Source organism: Mobula birostris, chromosome 1 (assembly GCF_030028105.1).
Source record: "Mobula birostris isolate sMobBir1 chromosome 1, sMobBir1.hap1, whole genome shotgun sequence".
NCBI lineage: Eukaryota > Metazoa > Chordata > Chondrichthyes > Myliobatiformes > Myliobatidae > Mobula > Mobula birostris.
In genome coordinates, this window is record NC_092370.1 from 33,228,656 (window position 1) to 33,249,728 (window position 21,073).

General features: G+C 44.4%; 1 long non-coding RNA gene across 2 annotated transcripts in view; it reads left to right on the top strand.

The window, feature by feature from the left end:
- The window catches only part of LOC140195462 (uncharacterized), a 58,403-nt gene that overhangs the window by 9,555 nt on the left and 27,775 nt on the right, over positions 1-21,073 (top strand). The window contains exon 2 of one of the 2 annotated variants that reach the window (XR_011885473.1): positions 15,527-15,582. The exons of the other annotated variant lie outside the window; for it this stretch is intronic. This is a non-coding gene — a long non-coding RNA (uncharacterized lncRNA). The remainder of the gene's footprint in view (positions 1-15,526; positions 15,583-21,073) is intronic. 2 annotated transcript variants of the gene reach the window in all.

A 21,073-nucleotide genomic window follows, 5' to 3' on the forward strand; every position in this document is an offset into this window, starting at 1 on the left:
CCTCTTTGATATTATTTGCTAGCTTCCTTTCATAGTTCATCTTTTCCCTCTTAATGACCTTCTTGTTTCCTTTTGTAAGGTTTTTGAAAACTTCCCAATCCTCTGTCTTCCCACTAATTTTTGCTTCCTTGTATGCCCTTTCCTTTGCTTTAACTTTGGCTTTGACTTCTCTTGTCAGCCATGGTTGCATCCTTTTTCCATTGGAAAATGTCTTCTTTTTTGGAATATATCTGTCTTGCACCTTCCTCACTTCTCCCATAAACTCCAGCCACTGCTGCTCTGCCGTCTTTCCCGCCAGTGTCCCTTTCCAGTCAACTTCGGCCAGTTCCTCTCACATGCCACTGTAATTTCCTTTACTCCACTGAAATACCGACACATCAGATTTCGGCTTCTCTTTCTCAAATTTCACAGTGAATTCAATCATGTTATGATCACTGTCTCCTAAGGGTTCCTTCACCTCAATCTCTCTAATCACCTCCGGTTCATTACACAATACCCAATCCAGTACAGCCGATCCCCTAGTGGGCTCAACAACAAACTGTTCTAAAAAGCCATCTCGCAGACATTCTACAAATTCTCTCTCTTGAGATCCAGTGCTGACCTGATTTTCTCAATCCACTCACATGTTAAAATCCCCCACAATTATCATAACACTGCCCTTCTGACAAGCCTTTTCTATTCCCTGTTGTAATTTGTAGTCCACATCACTGCAGCTGTTTGGAGGCCTGTATATAACTGCCATCAGGGTCCTTTAACCCCTGCGATTTCTTAGCTCAACCCATAAAGATTCTGCACCTTCCAATCCTATATCACCTCTTTCTAATGATTTAATGTCATTTCTTACCAATAAAGCCATGCCACCCCCTCTGCCTACCTGCCTATCCTTCTGATACATCGTGTATCCTTGGACGTTCAGCTCCCAGAGACATCTTCACCTGTTTTTCTCTCTCCCTCCCTCATCTACTTTTAATTGCATTTTCTTCATTGCCTTATACAACTTTCCCCCAAAGTATATCAGTACTACTCCCCTTCCCATTCCCTGTGTGTAAAGAGTTCGACATTCTGAACACACCCTTTGATGTCTTGGTGATCTGTCTTATTTTTCTGGGATCTACACTTATTCTTGGTGAACTGTACATAATTTCAGAAGTCTTCCATTAAATCAACCCCTCTTCTTTTTCTTCAGGAGCAAAGAAATTGTGCTGTTCCTACATTATTCTTGTAAATATTTCATGTGCTCTTTCCACAAGAAAGCAGCATCCGTCACTAAGGAACTCACCACCCAGGCCATTCTCTCTTCTCGCTGCTGCCACAGGGAAAGAGATTCAGGGGCCTTAGGTCCCACACCACCAGCTTTAATTATTACCCTTCAACCATCAAGTGGATAACTTCACTTTAATCACCTCAATACCAAGATATTCCATAGCCTACAGACTTACTTTCAAGGACTCCACATCTCATATTCTCATCATTATTTATCTATCTGGTAATTCCTCTCCTGTATGCTGGTTCATCACCCTCTTTGATACAGCCCACAACAGAGGTGTCATCAGCAAACTTGTATATGGTGTTGGAGCTGTACCTAGCCACACAGTCATTGCTGTAAAGTGAGTAAAGCAGAGGGCTAAATGCACACCTCTGTGGTGCTCCTGTACTGATGGAGATTATGGAGGAGATGGTTTTGCCAATCTGAACGGACTGGGTTCTACAAAGTGAAGGTAATGCAGGATTCAATTGCACAAGAGAGTTTTGAAGCTCAGGTCTTGGAGTTTACTGATCAGTTTAGAGAGGATGGTGGTGTTAAATGCTGAGCCGTAATCGATAAAGGGCATCCTGGTATATGTGTTTTTGCTGTCCAGATGTTCCAGAGTTGTGTGAAGAGCCAACAAGATGGTTGACCTGTTGTTTTGGTAGGCAAATTAGAGCAGATTGAAGTCACCATTCAGGCAGGAGCTGATATGCTTCAACACCAGCCTCTTAAAACACGTCATCATTGTGGATATAAGTGTCATTGGGTGATAGTCATTTAGACAGATTACCATGCTCTTCCTGGGCACTGGTACGGATCGAAGCCTGCTTGAAGCAGGTGGGTACCACACACTGTCGGAGCGAGAGGTTGATGATATTTGTGAACACACCAGCCAGCTGGTCAGTACAGGTCTTTAGTACTCGGCCAAATACTCCATCTGGACCAGATGTTTTTCATCTGGACTGGAAGCACGATGTCTCCTGGGAGGAAATTTCGCTTTATACCTGACCCTTCTGATGTTCCTGTAACTGTGGCAGATACTCCTTGATCCATCGTTCCCAAAACAAGTTTGACATTTATTGGACTTGCTTCCATTGAACTCTCCTGGTGGTAAGAATGGTGATGGCTTCAGAAGCAGCATGCGGTTGGGTATTAGTGCTTCAAAATCATTGGGATTGGAGGGTGCTTTAGTAGTTAGACCACCATTGATAATAGCCTCTACTTCACAAAGGACCATGTGGAAACCTTCTTCATCAAAATTCTGTACCTTAGTGGTAGAATTGCGGACGTTTTGCACAGACCTGAACAATCTTTCCCATGTTTCTCCATGATGTGGAGCAGCCGGAGAGTTAAAAATCCACGTAATTCCCTTTTGAAGAAGGGCATCAATGATCTGTGAATGTTTCCACTTCTCAATGGCCTCTCTCAACTTGCGTTCAGCTCCAACAAAGTTTAGATTTAGATTATGAAGACACGTAGTCCCCTTTTATTGTCATTTAGTAATGCATGCATTAAGAAATGATGCATTGTTTCCTCTGGTGTGATATCACAAAACACAGGACAAACCAAAACTGAAAAAACTGACAAACATAGAAACATAGAAACATAGAAAATAGGTGCAGGAGTAGGCCATTCGGCCCTTCGAGCCTGCACCACCATTTATTATGATCATGGCTGATCATCCAACTCAGAACCCTGCACCAGCCTTCCCTCCATACCCCCTGATCCCCGTAGCCACAAGGGCCATATCTAACTCCCTCTTAAATATAGCCAATGAACTGGCCTCAACTGTTTCCTGTGGCAGAGAATTCCACAGATTCACCACTCTCTGTGTGAAGAAGTTTTTCCTAATCTCGGTCCTAAAAGGCTTCCCCTTTATCCTCAAACTGTGACCCCTCGTTCTGGACTTCCCCAACATCGGGAACAATCTTCCTGCATCTAGCCTATAAAAGTGCTAGATCCCTTTAGCATTTTATACGTTTCAATCAGATCCCCCCTCAATCTTCTAAATTCCAACGAGTACAAGCCCAGTTCATCCAGTCTTTCTTCATATGAAAGTCCTGCAATCCCAGGAATCAATCTGGTGAACCTTCTTTGTACTCCCTCTATGGCAAGGATCTCTTTCCTCAGATTAGGGGACCAAAACTGCACACAATACTCCAGGTGTGGTCTCACCAAGGCCTTGTACAACTGCAGTAGTACCTCCCTGCTCCTGTACTCGAATCCTCTCGCTATAAATGCCAGCATACCATTCGCCTTTTTCACCGCCTGCTGTACCTGCATGCCCACTTTCAATGACTGGTGTATAATGACACCCAGGTCTCGTTGCACCTCCCCTTTTCCTAATCGGCCACCATTCAGATAATAATCTGTTTTCCTATTTTTGCCACCAAAGTGGATAACTTCACATTTATCCACATTAAATTGCATCTGCCATGAATTTGCCCACTCACCCAACCTATCCAAGTCACCCTGCATCCTCTTAGCATCCTCCTCACAGCTAACACTGCCGCCCAGCTTCGTGTCATCCGCAAACTTGGAGATGCTGCATTTAATTCCCTCATCCAAGTCATTAATATATATTGTAAACAACTGGGGTCTCAGCACTGAGCCTTGCGGTACCCCACTAGTCACTGCCTGCCATTCTGAAACCACATAATTATACATATAGTTACAACAGTGCGCAATTCCATAACTTGATGAAGAAGTCCATGAGCACAGTAAAGTTCAAAGTTTCTCAAATGTCCCACATCTCACGCAGACGGGAGAAGGAAGAAAAACTCTCCCTGCCATACTGACCACAAACCGACTCTGAGTCATCCGAAAACTTCAAGCTCTGATCAGCTCTCCGACACCGGGTACTGAGTGCCATCTCTGTCTGAGCGATTCGACTTCTTTCTCGGTTGCCAAAAGCAGGCAAGGCCGGGTATTTTGAGGTCTATCCTCCGAAAGATTCCAGACCATGCAGTGACGACAGCAGTGAACGGGCATTTCAGAAATTTCTCCAGATGTTCCTCTGTGCTTTCACGTCCATTCTCCATCAAATCGGAATTGTCCATGGCCCCTATTTAACGGATATATCATTACCACATTATCAGGGCGCAGTTCACTAACCTGTCCTCATCTTCCTTTAAAGTGTCAAAGTGCATTAACAAAGGAATCTGTGTCTAAAGAAGATGTCACTTCATTGTGAACCACACATATAGCTAGACAGGTAAATATAGCCCAATACCTCTTCACTGCATTCCTTCTGCCCTTCACCTCCAAAGGTCCAAAGTAGTCTGCTCCTACATGTGTAGACTGAGGTTCATCTGGAGAGACTCTGTCCAGAGGCAGATCTGCCTGAAGCTGCGTGCGACCATTAAACAAACAACACATTTAGACAGCATTCTTCTATAGCCGTACAGACACTGGGAATCCGGTGTTTTTGGTGCAGCCTGGATAACGTGGTTACGGCCTCTGTGACTCACCTCTTGATGTACGTGCCTCAGCGTGAGGTCTGGGATATGAAGCCAAAGGAGACGGTGATGGACTTTTGGAAGACTAGGGCTGCACTGCTCCCTGTTACTGTTGATGGTGAGGACCTACAAGTACCTGAAGGTACACCTGGATGACAGACTTGAGAGGAGCACCAACTCAGAGGCCGTGTAGAAGAAGGGCCAGCATCACTTTTACTTCCTGAGGAAACTAAGGTCCTTTGGAGTATGCAGGCCTCTCCTCCACATGTTCTACCAGTCTGTTGTCCCCAGTACAATCTTCGATGCAGTGGTGTGTTAGGGCAATGGTATCAATATGGGTGATGCCAACAGGCAAAATAAACTAATTAGAAAGACTGGCTCTGTTACAGGAGTCAAACTGAACACTCTGGAGGCTGTGGTAAAACAAAGGACCCTACAGAAAACTTTGGCAATTCTGGGCAATGTTTCTCACCCTCTGCATGCCACCTTGACTGAACAGAGGAGCACTTTTAGTAATAGACTTAGATAACTGTGTTGCTCCAAAGAGCGCTATATGAGGTCATTCTTACTCTTGGCCATTAGGCTCTGTAAAAGGTTAACCGATAGCGTTTTGGTGCTGGTGGGGCCAAGGGGATGGTGCTGACAGGTTTTAATTTAGAAATGTGGAAGGTGGGATTGATTTTCAGGATCATGGGGATCTGCAAGGTGTAAGCCACTGGGTTTACTTTCCTCAGGACCTTGAAGGGTCCAATAAACTTGTGTGCCAACTTTCTAGACTCGACCTGGAGAGACAAATCCTGTGTGGACAGCCAGACCTGTTGCCCAGGCTGCAAGGCGGGTCCCTGTCTTCTTCCATTGGCCTTGGTTTCCGCCCTCCGGGGAGAGGCCAACAAAAGCTCCCTTGCTCCAGTTCATTTCTGCTTGCAGTGTCGGGATGAGATCTTTGGCCACTGGAATACCAACCTCGGCCTCCTGCTCAGGGACAACTGGCAGTGAATACCCAAATTGGCAGTTGAATGGTGACATCCTGTGCACCAAATGCTGTAAGGTCTTGTGGGTAACCTCTGCCCACATCAAGTGGTCACAGCACTTGTCAGGTCTTTCTGAGGCCAGGCTTCTTGGGGTTCGTTCCAAATCTTGGTGGACCCGCTCTGTCTGGCCGTCGGACTGCGGGTGAAACCCAGAAGGGAGACTTGCTGTTGCCCAAATCAGTTTACAAAATGCCCTCCAGAAAGGTGATGCAAATTGTGGACCATGATCCGTGAGTATGTCCACCAGAAAACCATGGATTCTGAATTTCTGGTCCAGGTCAATTTCCGCTGTCTCCACCACAAATAGTAGGTTGTCCAAGGCAATGAATTTGCAGGCCTTTGAAAGTCGATTTACAATTACCCTGATGACAGTCTTCCCCTTGGAAGGCGGAAGGCCCGTGAGAATGTCCATGGAGTTGTGCACCCACGGTCTGTCTGGAATAGGTAGGGGGTGGAGGAGCCCTTGGGGTCAAGTACTGGGCTCCTTGTTCCAGGTGAAGACCTACAAGAGATATTGTTGAATCTCTTTTCCCATTCTGGGTCACCAGTACTTTCTCATGATGAATCTGAGGGTCCTGGCGGTCCCTGCGTGGGCAGCCATTCTTGATGAATGTCACCACTGGAGTACCTGTGACCTGACAGAGTTTGGGCCAAACAGTCGACCCGGACCACCGTCCTTAGGAGTGTCCCCTTGTGCCTGGGCCTTGTGAACGAGCTCATCGATTCCACGATGGATTGGTGTCATCACCTTAGCTTGGAGCAAAATGGTGGTAGGCTGCTCCTCTCCTTCGGGTTCGATGAACTGATGAGACAAGGCATCTGGTTTTTGATTCTTTGACCGCGGTTGATAGGTCAGGACAAAGTTAAAATGGTTAAAGAAAAGAGACCACCTGACCTGCCTGGAATTCAATCTCTTGGCCTCCTGGATATAAGCCAGGGTCTTGTGGTCTGTTCAGACAACAGAAGGGTTCTTGGCCCCTTCAAGCCAGTGATGCAGTTCCTCCAATGCCAACTTAACTGTGAGTAGCTCCCAATTCCCGAAGTTGTAGTGGCCCTCTGGTGGGGATAGCCGTCTGGAGAAGAATGTACACGGATGCAGTTTACTGTCCGAAGGTGACTGTTGACGCAACACTGCACCCACTCTGATGTCTGAGGCGTACACCTTCACAATGAAAGGAAGCTCTGGGTTTGAAGAAACCAAGATGGGAGCTGATGTGAACCACTGTTTAAACTCTGCAAAAGCAGCCTCTGCTTCAGTAGTCCAGACAAAGCGGCCTGTGGGTTTCTTAGTGCCATCAGCAGAGCTGCCACTAAGCTGAAGTTCCTGATAAACTTCCGATAGAAGTTTGCAAACCCCAGGAACCGTTGGAGTTGTTTGACACGGGATGGTTGTAGCCAGTCTCTGACTGCCTGGGTCTTGATAGGGTCCATCCTGAGATTGCCATTGGAGATAATGAAACCCTAAAAAAAGAAATGGTTGTCATGTGAAATTGAGACTTCTCCAGCTTGACATAAAGTTCATGGTCTAGAATCCTCTTTAAAATGTTCTGGAGGTGAGCAACATGCTACTCCATGGACTTTGAGAAGTGTAAGGGGTTTCTTCTTTTATGTTACTGCGTAGGCTAATTAAAATGGCTTCTTTGTTATGTTAACTGCTGAGAAAGTTCTCCCGCTAGCAGCTTGTTTGGGTTATGTTATTGATAAGAGAGCAAACAAACCAATTGGGATAAATGTTATTCTTTCTAGTGTGTCTGTAAGTTATTGTGATGCGCGGAATTTTGGGCAGAAGGCGCAATGGAGACCGAGAGAATGGACAAGGTGCTGTGAGCTGGTTAACAGGGTCGGACCCCGAGCCGGAGTCCAAGGTCCAGGGTCTTCGGCGAGGAGAGGAGACGGAGACAGACTCGTGTGGAACGGCTGGTCGACCACTGTGGTTGGTCCCAGGCGGCAGGTCGAGGTGGTCAGAGGGGATCGAATGGTGAAGAGAGGATCGTTACTAGAGCTCCAACTGTTTTGTGCACGAAGAGATTGAACTTTGATAAGTGTGGCGCCTTTTATTTTCTTTTTATATTCTATCTCTATTAATTATATAGTTCCAGTAATATCTATAAACTGTAATTCATTTAATCGTATATGGTGTATTGTCTGTTATTTGGCAGGGTGGAGTACATCACACAGCATCCACACAAACTTAATTACCCAGTCTAGTGGGGCTGAGGGCTGTTTCCCTAGACGACAGCGAGTTGAGCGACTCTGAGGCTTGCCGGGGGGGCTACAGAAGATTAGGATATCATCTAAGTAGATGAAGGGTAGTTATGGAGAGTATCCTGGAGCATGTTGTTTATAAAGGCCTGAAAAGTGTTGGAGTGTTCGCAAGGCCGAAGGGCAGAACTAGGTACTCGTAGTGCCCTGTTGGTGTATTGAATACAGTCTTCCACTCGTCACCTTCCCTCATACAGACCAGAGTGTACACACTCCGCAGGTTTAGCTTAGTGAATACTCCTGCCCCTTGGAGAATCTCAAAGGCAGTATTCCTGAGTGGAAGGGGGTAACAGTTCTTGACTGGTTATGCAGTTTAATCCTCTGTAATCAATACATGGTTGCAGGCTCCCATCCTCCTTCTGTACGAAGAAGAAGCCTGCGCCGGCTGGTGACGGGGAGGGCTGAATGAATCCCATAGCAAGAGCTTCCTTTATATATTCTCCCATTCCCATTGTCAAGTCAAGTCTAGTCACTTTTTATTGTCATTTCGACCATAACTGCTGGTACAGTACACAGTAAAAACGAGACAACATTTTTCAGGACCATGGTGCTACATGGAACAATACAAAAACTACAATGAACTACGTAAAACAACACAAAAACTACACTAGACTACAGACCTACCCAGGACTGCATAAAGTACACAAAACAGTGCAGGCATTACAATAAATAATAAGACAATAATAAACAAACACAATAAACAAGACAATAGGCACAGTAGAGGGCAGTAGGTTGGTGTCAGTCCAGGCTCTGGGTATTGAGGAGTCTGATGGCTTGGGGGAAGAAACTGTTACATAGTCTGGTCGTGAGAGCCCAAATACTTTGGTGCCTTTTGCCAGATGGCAGGAGGGAGAAGAGTTTATATGAGGGGTGAGTGGGGTTTTGTTTGCTTTACGGATGCAGCGTGTGGTGTAAATGTTTCTAATAGTGGGAAGAGAGACCCCGATGATCTTCTCAGCTGACCTTACTAACCGCTGCAGGGTCTTGCGATCCGAGATGGTGCAATTTCCGAACCAGGCAGTGATGCTCAACACAACCTCTCGTTCTCAATACAACCTCTGTAGAATGTGGTGAGGATGGGGAGTGGGAGATGGACTTTTCTCAGCCTTCGCAGAAAGTAGAGACACTGCTGGGCTTTCTTTGCTATGGAGCTGGTGTTGAGGGACCAGGTGAGATTCTCCGCCAGGTGAACACCAAGAAATTTGGTGCTCTTAACGAACTCTGCGGAGGAGTTGTCGATGTTCAGCAGAGAGTGGTCACTCCGTGTCCTCCTGAAGTCAACAACCATATCTTTTGTTTTTTTTTACATTCAGAGACAGGTTGTTGGCTCTGCACCAGTCTGTTAGCTGCTGCACCTCCTCTCTGTATGCTGACTCATCGTTCTTGCTGATGAGACCCACCACGGTCGTGTCATCGGCGAACTTGATGACATGGTTTGAGCTGTGTATTGCTGCAGTCATGGGTCAGCAGAGTGAACAGCAGTGGACTGAGCATACAGCCCTGGGGAGCTCCCGTGCTCAGTGTGATGGTGTTGGAGATGCTGCTTCCGATCCAGGCTGACTGAGGTCTCCCAGTCAGGAAGTCTAGGATCCAGTTGCAGAGGGAGGTGTTCAGGCCCAGTAGGTTCAGCTTTCCAATCAGTTTCTAAGGAATGATTGTGTTGAATGCTGAACTGAAGTCTATGAACAGCATTCAAATGTACGTGTCTTTTTTGTCCAGGTGGGTGAGGGCCAGGTGGAGGGTGATGGCGATGGCGTCATCTGTTGAACGGTTGGGATGTTATGCAAACTGCAGGGGGTCCAGTGAGGGGGGCAGCAGGGTCTTGATGTGCCTCATGACGAGCCTCTCGAAGCACTTCATGATGGGTGTGAGTGCAACGGGACGGTAGTCGTTGAAGCAGGACGCTGAAGACTTCTTCGGCACGGGGACGATGGTGGCGGCCTTGAAGCATCTGGGCCTGAGAATGCATGTAATTGACCACGCGGAGGACAAGTGCTAGGCAGAAGATCTATAGCACAGTCGTGAGGTGGAAGAATCGAGGCCTTTCCTTTGCTGAAGACCTCTTCCAATTCCTTGTAAACAGAAGGAACTTCAGCTGGTCTGGGCGTTGCAGGTTCTTCTGAACCTTCTTCAAGGATAACTCCTGAGGCTTCTTAGGTGGTAGGGGTGGTTCAGCTGACCTCTGAGCCTCTTCCCTAGATTCACTCATGCCCTCAGTCAACAGCAACGAGGTGTTACAGATGGTCCTTGTGCTCCCGGGAACGGGCTCCATCTGCATTTGGAGATCTTTCCTTTATTCGGGACCTTGAGGCTTTGGGTTACCTTGCACTGAGGTCTGTCCCCCTGCTGGTTGTTGGCCTTGGAAGAGTCTGGGGGCCAGAACTCTCTGCTCTAAACATACCCTCTTACAATAACTGGAGCAAGCAATGATTCTCCCCTCCCTCCAGTTATGCTGGCTCAGCCAAAGGTGCCTGAGGGTCAGGGGTATCAGTGGTGAGTCAGTAATGTAGAAACTAATGTCTTCCACATGATCCCCTGACCTCATCTGCAACCCCAGTCTGTTGCTGGATCTGCCTGGAACTCAGCAGGCAGCCGCCCAAGGCAGTAGTAGACATGGACTGGCTCAACACTTACAGTGGCATATCAAGCTGATGGGTGGTTCCTAAGTTCAGAAAATACCTGCTGCCCCAGAGTCCACAGGAGCCTTCACCTGCCTTGAGTTCTTACCCCAGGTGAGCCCGGCCTTCAGCACGAAACCAGAATCCATAGGATTGGGGGTAGTGGCTGCTACCATCATCATCCTCCTGACACTGGACGGTCTAAGCAGGCAGCTGCAGCTTTGGACATTTGGTCTGTGGGTGACTTGCTTGCCCACTGGATTAGCAGCAGTCTTGCTTCTGACGCAGGAACTTCTCATCAGCGGAGAACATCGTGTAACTGATCCGCATGGGCTTGACAGAGTCCTAATCAGGAAATGGGCTGGTCACAGTCCGAGATCCGGAGGGTGAAACCACGATAGGTTGAGACTGAGCTCAGCCTTGCCCTCTTCATCCTTGTAATGTAGTTCATCTTACATTCTGCCAGACGATTGTCAACGTGAATGGACTGGTCGATGAGGACCCCTAAGTCTCCTGCTGGCTCTCCCAAGGTGAGTGCATCCATTAGTTCGTCCCAGAGTCCATGGCAGTACAGAATGGATAAGGCTTCCCCGTTCCAGCCTCTCTCTTGGGCCAAAGTTCAGAACTTGATAGCGTAGTCAGCCACTGATTGACTTCCCTGATGCAGCTTCATCAGACCGTCCAACGATCTGTTTACGTCAGCAGGATGATAAAATACCCTTCTCATGGTGGCCATAAATTCTTCTGAATCTGCTCAAGTCTCCGACTTCCATTCCCAAAATGCAGTGGTCCAGGCGAGGGCTGTCCGGGTCAGGGGAAAGATCATGAAGGCCACTTTTCTGCGCTCCGAAGGGAACCAGGATGGCTGGAGTTTGAACACCAATGAGCACTGAGTGAAGAAGCTGAGGCAAGAACCAGGGTCTCCATTGAACCTTTCTGGGGTCAGAAGATGTACTGGCTCCACAGAGCGACTCTGACATCGTCCTTGCTGTAGCTGGTACAAGGCAGCCTGGAGGTTGTGTATCTCCAGTTCTGTCTGGAAATCCTCTCGCTGTGGCCGAGAGATTCTGATACCCTGCTGGATCCATGTTGGCTCAATTATATTGCGATGCCAGACCTTGACAAGAATGGCTAGGACCCAAGTGCTGGATTATCCCAGGCTGGAGTCGAGACATGATGCTAGATAGAAACGAGAACTGAGTACTTAACAAGATGCTAGATGATAATCCAAGAGGCATTTACAACTGAGCACCGAGGCTCCATTCAGGTGCTCTTTAAATACTGAATCCTTGGCACCAAAACATTATTGCCAATTAGTGGGATGGTCCCAAACCCTTAAAGGGGCTGTGCCAGCTATCCATACTCCAGAGAGTTCGAGAGTCTAAACCACGTAAGCTGGCGTCGCGTAACAAATGTAGTTACCTTGTTTCATTTTGAAGTTTAGTTTGATGCTGCACTTTGTCAAATAATGCTTGGATGTCAAGGGCGCTCAATGTCACATCACCTTTGCAATTTAGCTGTTTTATCCATATCTGAGCAAACACTATCTTTGCTATAATCTGCAACTTCTTTGAAATTGGTCTTTAATTCGTGGTTGCTAGTTGCTATAATTTGTTGTGCTAGTTTCCACATTAGCAGCTAGATGTCACTGTTGCAGCTGAGTTTGAAAAATCTTGCTGGATTAGGTATCGCTGTGAAGTGCTAGTCTTCTGGGTTACAGGACCTTTATCCCTTTTTAAAAATGTATTTATTCACAGGATGTGGATGCCAGCATTGTATATGTTTTTCGTGACTATTACCTCTGAACTGAGGAGTCAGAACCTAGAGTCAGATTTAGGCCAAAGTGGGTAAAGAGCAGGTCTTCCTTAAAGAACCATGCATGCCCAATAGTCAATGTTCATTGTTACAAGTTTTTCTTTTCCCCTCATTTTTATATAATTCATTGGATTTGAATTCTTCAGCTGCATCATAGTGAAATCAAATCAAGGTGCTTGGGAAGGTAGTGCAGAATTCTGGCTGCCAATACTGTAATTTAACTATTATGCTATTGTGTCTCCTGTTGTAACCTGCCTGTTCGTGAATTTCTTTATTTCTGGACTGAAGCAAATTGGCTGAAAAGTGGTGTCTGGAGAGGTCAGAAGGAAATTGAGAAAGAAGATCAGTTTGGCTGTTTTAAGTTAATCTAATTTTAAATCTTCAAGCTTGACTGCTTAACTACACGTCGGGTTCGACTGATGTTGGCAATGCAAATATTCTTGAAGCTCAACTCCTGTTAACTACTCTGCCAAGTTATGGCTAGAAGCCGCAGTATTGCGGAACAATTTATTTCATTTGATCTGTTGGTATTGAGACTGCTTTTGTTTGTGTCTATAATCTGTCACTTTTGCTGATTAATTACCACTTAATCAGGTGTTACGGCTTTGGTAGTTTGTCACATCATTTTGATAGATACGGTGCTGCTCCAGTATAATATTTAATATTCTCCATTGAGCTGGAGTTGGTGTTCTTCCATTTGATGTGAATTATAGAACTAAGGATATCATGAAAAACTAGGTTACAGTTATTGATGGCCCATAGAATCTGACCGTAAAATGTAGGAGCAGAATTAAGCCATTCAACCCATCCAGTCTACTCCACCATTGGATCATCACTGATTTACTTTTTTTCCAAGTGCTGTTCCGCCTTCTCCCTGTAAGCTTTGATGCCCTTGCTAATCAAGAACCTATAAATCTCTGAAACATAGAAAACCTACAGCACAATACAGACCCTTCAGCCCACAATGCTGTGCCGAACATGTACTTACCTTAGAAATGACCTAGGGTTACCCATAGCCCTCTATTTTTCTAAGCCCCACGTACCTATCCAAGAGTTTCTTAAAGGACCCTATGGTATCCGCCTCCACCACCGTCACTGAGCCCATTCCACACACCCACCACTCTCTGCGTAGGAAAAAAGAAACTTACCCCTGACGTCATTTTTGTATCTACTTCTGAGCACCTTAAAACTGTGCCCTCTCATGTTAGTCATTTCAGCCCTGGGAAAAAGCTTCTGACTACCCACACGATCAATGCCTGCTTTAAAAATACCCAAGACTTGGCCTCCACATTGTCTGTGACAATGAATTCCATAGATCCACCAGCTTCTGGCTAAAATAATTCCTCCTCATTTCTGCTCTGAAGGGATGTCCCTGTATTCTGAGGCTGCGCCCACTAGTCGTAAATTTTCCCTTTAGATGAAACATCCTCTCCATGTCCACTCTATCCAGGCCCTTCAATATTTCTTAGCTTTTAATAAGATTCCCCCCTTCTAAACTCCAGCAAGTACAAGCCCAGAGCCATCAAACTCTCCTCCTATGTTAACCCTTTCATTCCCAGGATTATTCTCGTACACTTCCTCTGGACCCTCTCTAATGCAGCACATCCTCTCATATATGCAGCCCACTAGGTACATTCTGAATCTTCCAATCATCCTCACTAATAGACAATAGACAATAGGTGCAGGAGAAGGCCATTCGGCTCTTCGAGCCAGCACCGCCATTCACTGTGATCATGGCTGATCATCCACAATCAGTATCCAGTTCCTGGCTTATCCCCATAACCTTTGATTCCACTATCTTTAACAGCTCTATCCATCTCTTTCTTGAAAGCATCCAGAGACTTGGCCTCCACAGCCTCCTGGGGCAGAGCATTCCATATATCCAGCACTCTCTGGGTGAAAAAGTTTTTCCTCAACTCCGTTCTAAATGGCTTACCCCTTATTCTTAAACTGTGGCCTCTGGTTCTGGACTCATCCATCAGCGGGAACATACTTCCTGCCTCCAACGTGTCCAATCCCTTAATAATCTTATATGTTTCAATAAGATCCCCTCTCAGCCTTCTAAATTCCAGAGTATACAAGCCCAGTCGCTCCAATCTTTCAACATATGACAGTCCCGTCATCCCGGGGATTAACCTTGTGAACCTACGCTGCACTCCCTCAATAGCAAGAATGTCCTTTCTCAAATAAAGGTAATAAAGCTAATAGAGGTAGTTCCATAGGGTACGAATTTTGAAAATGTTGAACAACTACTTAAAGAGAGAAACTCAAGCTGACAACGACAAGCCTGTCAACTTGCTACTAATAACAGAGAAGCTTCTTGATCTAGTTACCTGAGACTAGATAATATGGTATTTGGGAAAGTTTAAGGCAATAAATGATATAACAAGACAACTTGAGTTTGAGGAAAGTGCTGTTGATGTTGTGTAGGTGGACTTCCAGATAAAGTTTAACAAAATAGAGATATGGTACCGGAAATGAAATATATGTACAAACGTTTGTAAGATATAAATATCCTTTCACAGTCACAGACATAAACTATTATAGAATCAACCTATCCAAGATTGTTCAATATATTTATTATTAATTATAAAATATCCATGTAGAGTTTTCATCAACAGTTAGCCTGATATTTGCTTGCGAAAGCCACCTGGCAAATCTTAAGCTATTTTTAAATAAGCATTGCTGTCCACTGAAAGATTCATTCAAAATTTATTAAACTTGCATGCTTATATAAATTAGCTTTATTTGTCACATGTACATTGAAACATACAGTGAACTGCAGCATTTTGTATCAGCAACCAATACAGTCCAAGGATGTGCTGGGAGCAGCCCACTGGTGTCACCATGGTTCCGGTGCCATCACATCACAGCATGACCACAACTTTCTAACCCTAGCCCACACAGCTCTGGGATGTGGGAGGAAACCAGAGCACTCAGAGGAAACCTATGCAGTTATGGGAAGAGCATACGAACTCCTTACAGACAGTGGTGGTAATTGATCCCCAGTCGCTGGTGCTGTAGAAGTGTTATGCACTATGCTTTTTTTGCTGCTCAAAAATCACTCAAGTATTTCTTCTTTTATTCGCACAGCTCAAAGACACATAATGAACTATGTTATTCAATATCATTTCCATCTAAGGAGAAAAGTAAGTAGGATTTATCTACCATGTCTCATTCTGTAAGAAATTAATTGATGCAAGACACCACAATGTGTAAATCATTAACTTTACCAAATACATAAACGTCATTCAATAGTTCCATTTAATATCAGAGAATATATATGAAGCACCTTCAATAACTCCAAAAGACTGAGGTTTGGTAAAATACTGAAAGGCTTTTATTCACTGTACAATACGACCTCCACGGTGAGTGTCTGCCCCCGGACTGAGGGGGAGGGGCAAGGCGAAACACCTTTATACAGGAACTGTGGGAGGAGCCACAGGGGCAGTCAGCAGAGGGGCGTGTCCCAACAGTTAACCCAGTTACAACATATATATGGTTTACCACATTATACAATATACAACCTGAAATTCTTACTCTTCACAGACATCTACAAAAGCAGAAGAGTGCCCCAAAGAATAAATGACAGTAAAAATGTTAGAACTGTAAAGCCCCCTCCTCACCGCTCCCACACCCAGCAGCAGTAAAGCAACGATCCCCCCCTCCCCCACCTCAGCAAAAAAAAGCATCAGCACCCTCCACTCACCAAGCAAACAATAGCAAAGCCCCCAAGGACACAGTACAACAAAAACTAATGGTTCACCTGACAATTCGACATACCACAGGTTCTCTCTCTCCCTAATATAATAATAGTGAGAGAGGACACAAGAAAAACACTGATTTACGTGTTAAAGTCTGCCATGTCATTTTCCCCCCAAGTTTTCCGACTTGAGGATTGGCAATAAACTCTCCACTGATGAGAGAGAGAGCATGATCCGAGTACAAAGCCCCTGCAAGGTAATCTGCTGTTACCGATGTTTCGTTTTCTCCTGCGATGCTTCAGTCAGCAGTACCGGCTTAGACTTGGGTCGTTCCCAGAGCCGCAACACCTCAGAATCCCGAAGGCATGCTCATCTTCTAGGCTGTGTCCTTGGTCTGTCAGTGAGCCCTGAGAGCGGAAACCAACATCGTAAAGACTGGAGTTTGAGTGCAGCTGTAGGTCAGGTTCTTCGACAGACCCTATCCACCTTGACAAGGAAAAAGACATTAAAGGTAGAAATTAAACTGTTTCCACGGATGAGCTCGAAGAAGTCGCTGTCTAGCGCCATTTAGTAACTTTTTTGCATGTTGCCATTGTTAGAAGAATTTTTAAGTGCATTTATCGATAAATGTGCAATGTTTTAAGGTGACATTATACACAAGTATTAGAATGGTGTGATCATAATGTAGTGATATATCTTGATACTGAAAATAGCTTTTGCTCTTCAAGCCACAACATTGTGATTTTGAGTTCTTTATTTAGTGTAAGATGCATTTTTTTTCCAACTAGTGCCTGAAAAGGATTTTTGAATGTTCGGCTTTTTATGTGCTTTGCTACCTTACTTTTATAAGTCTACTAGCATTCCTTCTGAATTACCATTTCAAATACGTAACAAGATTTTGAGAGCATATGTTGGCATAGAATAATGGAATCATTTGAAATCACAAGAACCTGCTTTTGCTGTGTTATCCATTTCCTTACATTTTTGCTAGGGGCAAATTCTGCACAGAAATTTGGCCAAGTATAATTTGTAACCATTTTTTAGGAAATGGATTGACTGCACTTTCATTTTCTTGCTCAGTCCAATTGTAGTGAGACCTGAGGAAAGCTTATGATTTCCATCTGATAAATGACCATCAGGGCGTCTTGTAGCCAAAGGAGACACAAAACCCATAATTGTTCAAAAATAGTTTAAGAACAAGTTCAGTTTACAGAGTTTAATGAGCTCGAAGTTCAGCTGGTTTGACCTGAAAACCCGTGATTCAATAATAAATCATAGATTGTGGCAATATAAAGATGACTTAAGTAGCCGAGGGACAGCATTTGATTATGAATGATGCATATCCCAAGGAAGGAAAGTATTACAGGTGTGGCAGGAAGTGTTGAGGGCAGTGATGATCTTAGGACAATGTATCAAATACCAGGACAGGCATGTTAAGAGAAGTACCAGCATCTTCTAAGAATTCAGAGTGCTGAACATATTAACCGCTTCTGAATAGTCTAGAAGTACTTAACCTGCTTTCCTCAATTCAAATATATAGAGACCTCTATGACCTTCATTTGTAGGTGCTTTCTTGATACTCCTAGCTCGTTGTCAAAACCACTATCCTTGCTTGTTCAGAGTTACAATTTTTGAAATTCGTGCTGTGTTAAATGTTCATTTTCTACCAGAAGACCTCTAGCTGCTCTTGGTTTTTTATGGCATTCTGCGCCGAACTGTTCTGCTGTATTTTGAAAACTTTCCTTGCACTGCATTGTAAAGCATTTCTAAAGATGCCCGATAATTTAAAGATTTTCAGTAACATTGTTGGGCACAAATGAAGTGGCATGATAGTGTAGTGGTTAGTACAATGCTTTACTGTACAGGCGACCTGGGTTCAATTCCCGCTGCTGCCTGCAAGGAATTCGTATGTTCTCCCTGTGACTGCATGGGTTTCCTCTAGGTGCTCTGATTTCCTCCCACAGTCCAAAGACATACCAGTTGGTAGGTTAATTGGTCATTGTAAATTGTCCCGTGATTAGGCTAGGATTATATCAGGGGATTGCTGGGTAGCACTGCTCTAAGTGCCAGAAAGGGCTATTCCACGTTGTATCTCAATAAATAAATAAATCAGTCTTTGCCATGATGCCAAATCCATTTATTTTCTTAAAGCACAGTTAGAAGAGGAACTGTGAAAGCTGGATCAAGCTTGCTAAGGTCTAAATTTGTGAGTGGGCAAGCCCTCTTGCAGTAGTGCTGAAGCTGGATAAAACAGCAAAATTATATCACGATCAAGTGAAATTATGTCATATTGCTTAGAGCATAAGGTAGATGGGCAAAGCAGATAGAGGCCAAAACTTTTGTCAGGTTTTCACTACTGAATTGTTGCAGTCATTATGCACGTGATGGATTCATCCAATGAACTGCCAGTCACATATGCTTCGTACAGACTTGCCTCCACTTATGTAAAAATGCAACAAGTGCGAAAGGGACCTTAACCATAATTTTGGAGTAACCTTGTTATAGGAATCCCTTTCTAAACAGATTTTCACACTGGTTAAGGTCTGTGAGACACTATTTGTTATTTTGACAATGACATCCTCCCAGCTACAAAACTGAACTTTGTTGCTCCCACCACATAATGTATTGAATATTTCACCTTCTAGTAAGACAATATGGTCTTCTAGTAAGATAGTATGGTTATTGCTCTATTGTGGCTGCCATAATAGAAAGTGATGATAGAACTGGAGGATCTGGTTTTAATGCTGTGAGTAAAACAGCAGTATAGAAAAAAACAGGTTCATCGGCCCAGCTTGCCTGTGCCAGACTGTTTTAATGCCTAGTCCTATCTACCTGCATCTAGACCATAGCCCACCATACCTCCCTCATCCATGAAGCTACCCAAAGTTATTTTAGATCTTAACACTGAACCGCATCTACTACTTCCATTGGTGGATTGTTCCACCCTCTGAGTAAAGAAGATTCCCCTCAGATACCTCTTAAATATTTCACCTTTCACCCTAAAGCTGACCTCTAGTTCAAGTCTCACTCAACCTGTGGTGAAAAAGGCTGCCTGAATTCACCCTATTTATACCACTCATGATTTTGTATAGCGCTGTAAGATCTTCCCTTAATCTCCTGCATTCCAAGGAATAAAACCCTAACATATTCAATCCTTACCTGTCACTCGGGTCCCAGGCCACATCAGTGTAAAATTTCTCTGCACTCTTTCAATCTTATTGATATCTTTCCTGTAGGTAGATTTCTAGAACTGTATACAACATTCCAAATTCGGCCTCACCACTGCCTTATACAATTTCAACATAACATTCCAATTCCTGTACTCAATGCCAATGAAGGCCAATGTGCCAAAAGCTCTCTTTGCAACCAATCTACCTGTGATGCCACTTTCAAGGAATTATGGACCTGTGTTCCCCAGTCCATTTGTTCTACCGCACTGTGTGAGCCTTACTTTGGGTTGTCCTGCCAAAATACAATACCTCACTGCATTAAATTGCATCTGCCATTTTCCAGCCCACTTTCCCAGCTGGTCCAGTTCACTTTGCAAGCTTTGATAGCCTTCCTCGTTGTCCACCATGTGCTCAATCTTAGTGTCAGCTGCAAATTTGCTGATCCAGTTGACCATATTATCATCTAAGTAATTAAAAAAGACAATAAACAGCAATGGACCCAGGACTGATCCTTGCAGCACACCACTAAACTTGGGCCTCCACTCAGAGAGACAACTATCTGCTCCCACTCTCTGGCTTCTCCTGCTAAGCTGACATTGAATCCAATTGACTACTTCATCCTGAATGCCAGGCAACTTAAACTTCTGTACCAACTTCCCATGCAGACTTTGTCAAAAGCCTCGCTAAATCCATGTAGACAATGCCCACTGCCTTCCCTTCATTAACCTTCTTGGTAACTTCCTTGAAAATGTCTATAAGATTGGTTAGACATGACCAAAATCCCATGTTGACTATCTCTTTTCAGGCCTCTGTCTATCCAAATACATATATATCTCCCAATAATCTACTAATGTCAGGCTCATCAATTTCCAGCTTATTCTTGGCATTTTTATTTAATAATGGAACAACATTAGCTATCCTCTAGTCCTCTGGCACCTCACCCACGGTTAAGGAAATTTTAAATATCTCTGTGATATTTTGCATTAACTTTCTACAAGGTCTGACCCTGGAGATCTATCTACCCGAATTGGCCTCAAGACAACAACCACCTCCTCTTCGGTAATACAGCTACTGTTTTGGCTCAGATCTATATACCCGCTCTGTCCCCTGAGTAAATACAGATGCAAAAAGTTAATTTAATAACTTGACCATCTTTTTCAGCTCCATGAATAGGTCTTCACACTGTTCTTCAAGAGGACCAACTGTGTTCCTTGTTATCGTTTTGCTCTTAATATAGCGATAGAATTCCTTGGGATTCTCTTTCATGTTGTCTACCAGAGAAACCTCAGTCCTCTTTTCACCATCCCGACTTCTCTCTTGATGGCGAAGGTGATTTCCTGTTTATAGATGATCCTGGCAATCCCTCCTGAGCAGGCCTACAGTAAGTGTACACACGTAGAGCTGACAGGAACTTGATGAAGCTGTCAATGAGGGAATTAGGCCTTTCTGGAAGAAGCAGCAAGAACGGTTTGAAATGGGCCAAGAGTCTCTTTGTAAGGGGCTATCCTAAACAAAATTTAATCTCAGCATGTGCAAAAGGTCTATATTAATGGCTGTGAGTCAGGGGTTTGGGGTTTTGAACAGCTATTGTTCAATGAAATTCTAAGCCCTCATACAGATGAGATCGAAAACAAGCGGCTCTAAACCATAGCTCAATTTGAACCTGTAATGCCAGTATTCAAGAAAGAGGAGAGCCAGAAAGCAGAAACTGTGGCCAGTTAGCTTAGTATCTGGCATCAGTATGCTGCTGAAATCTATAAATTAGG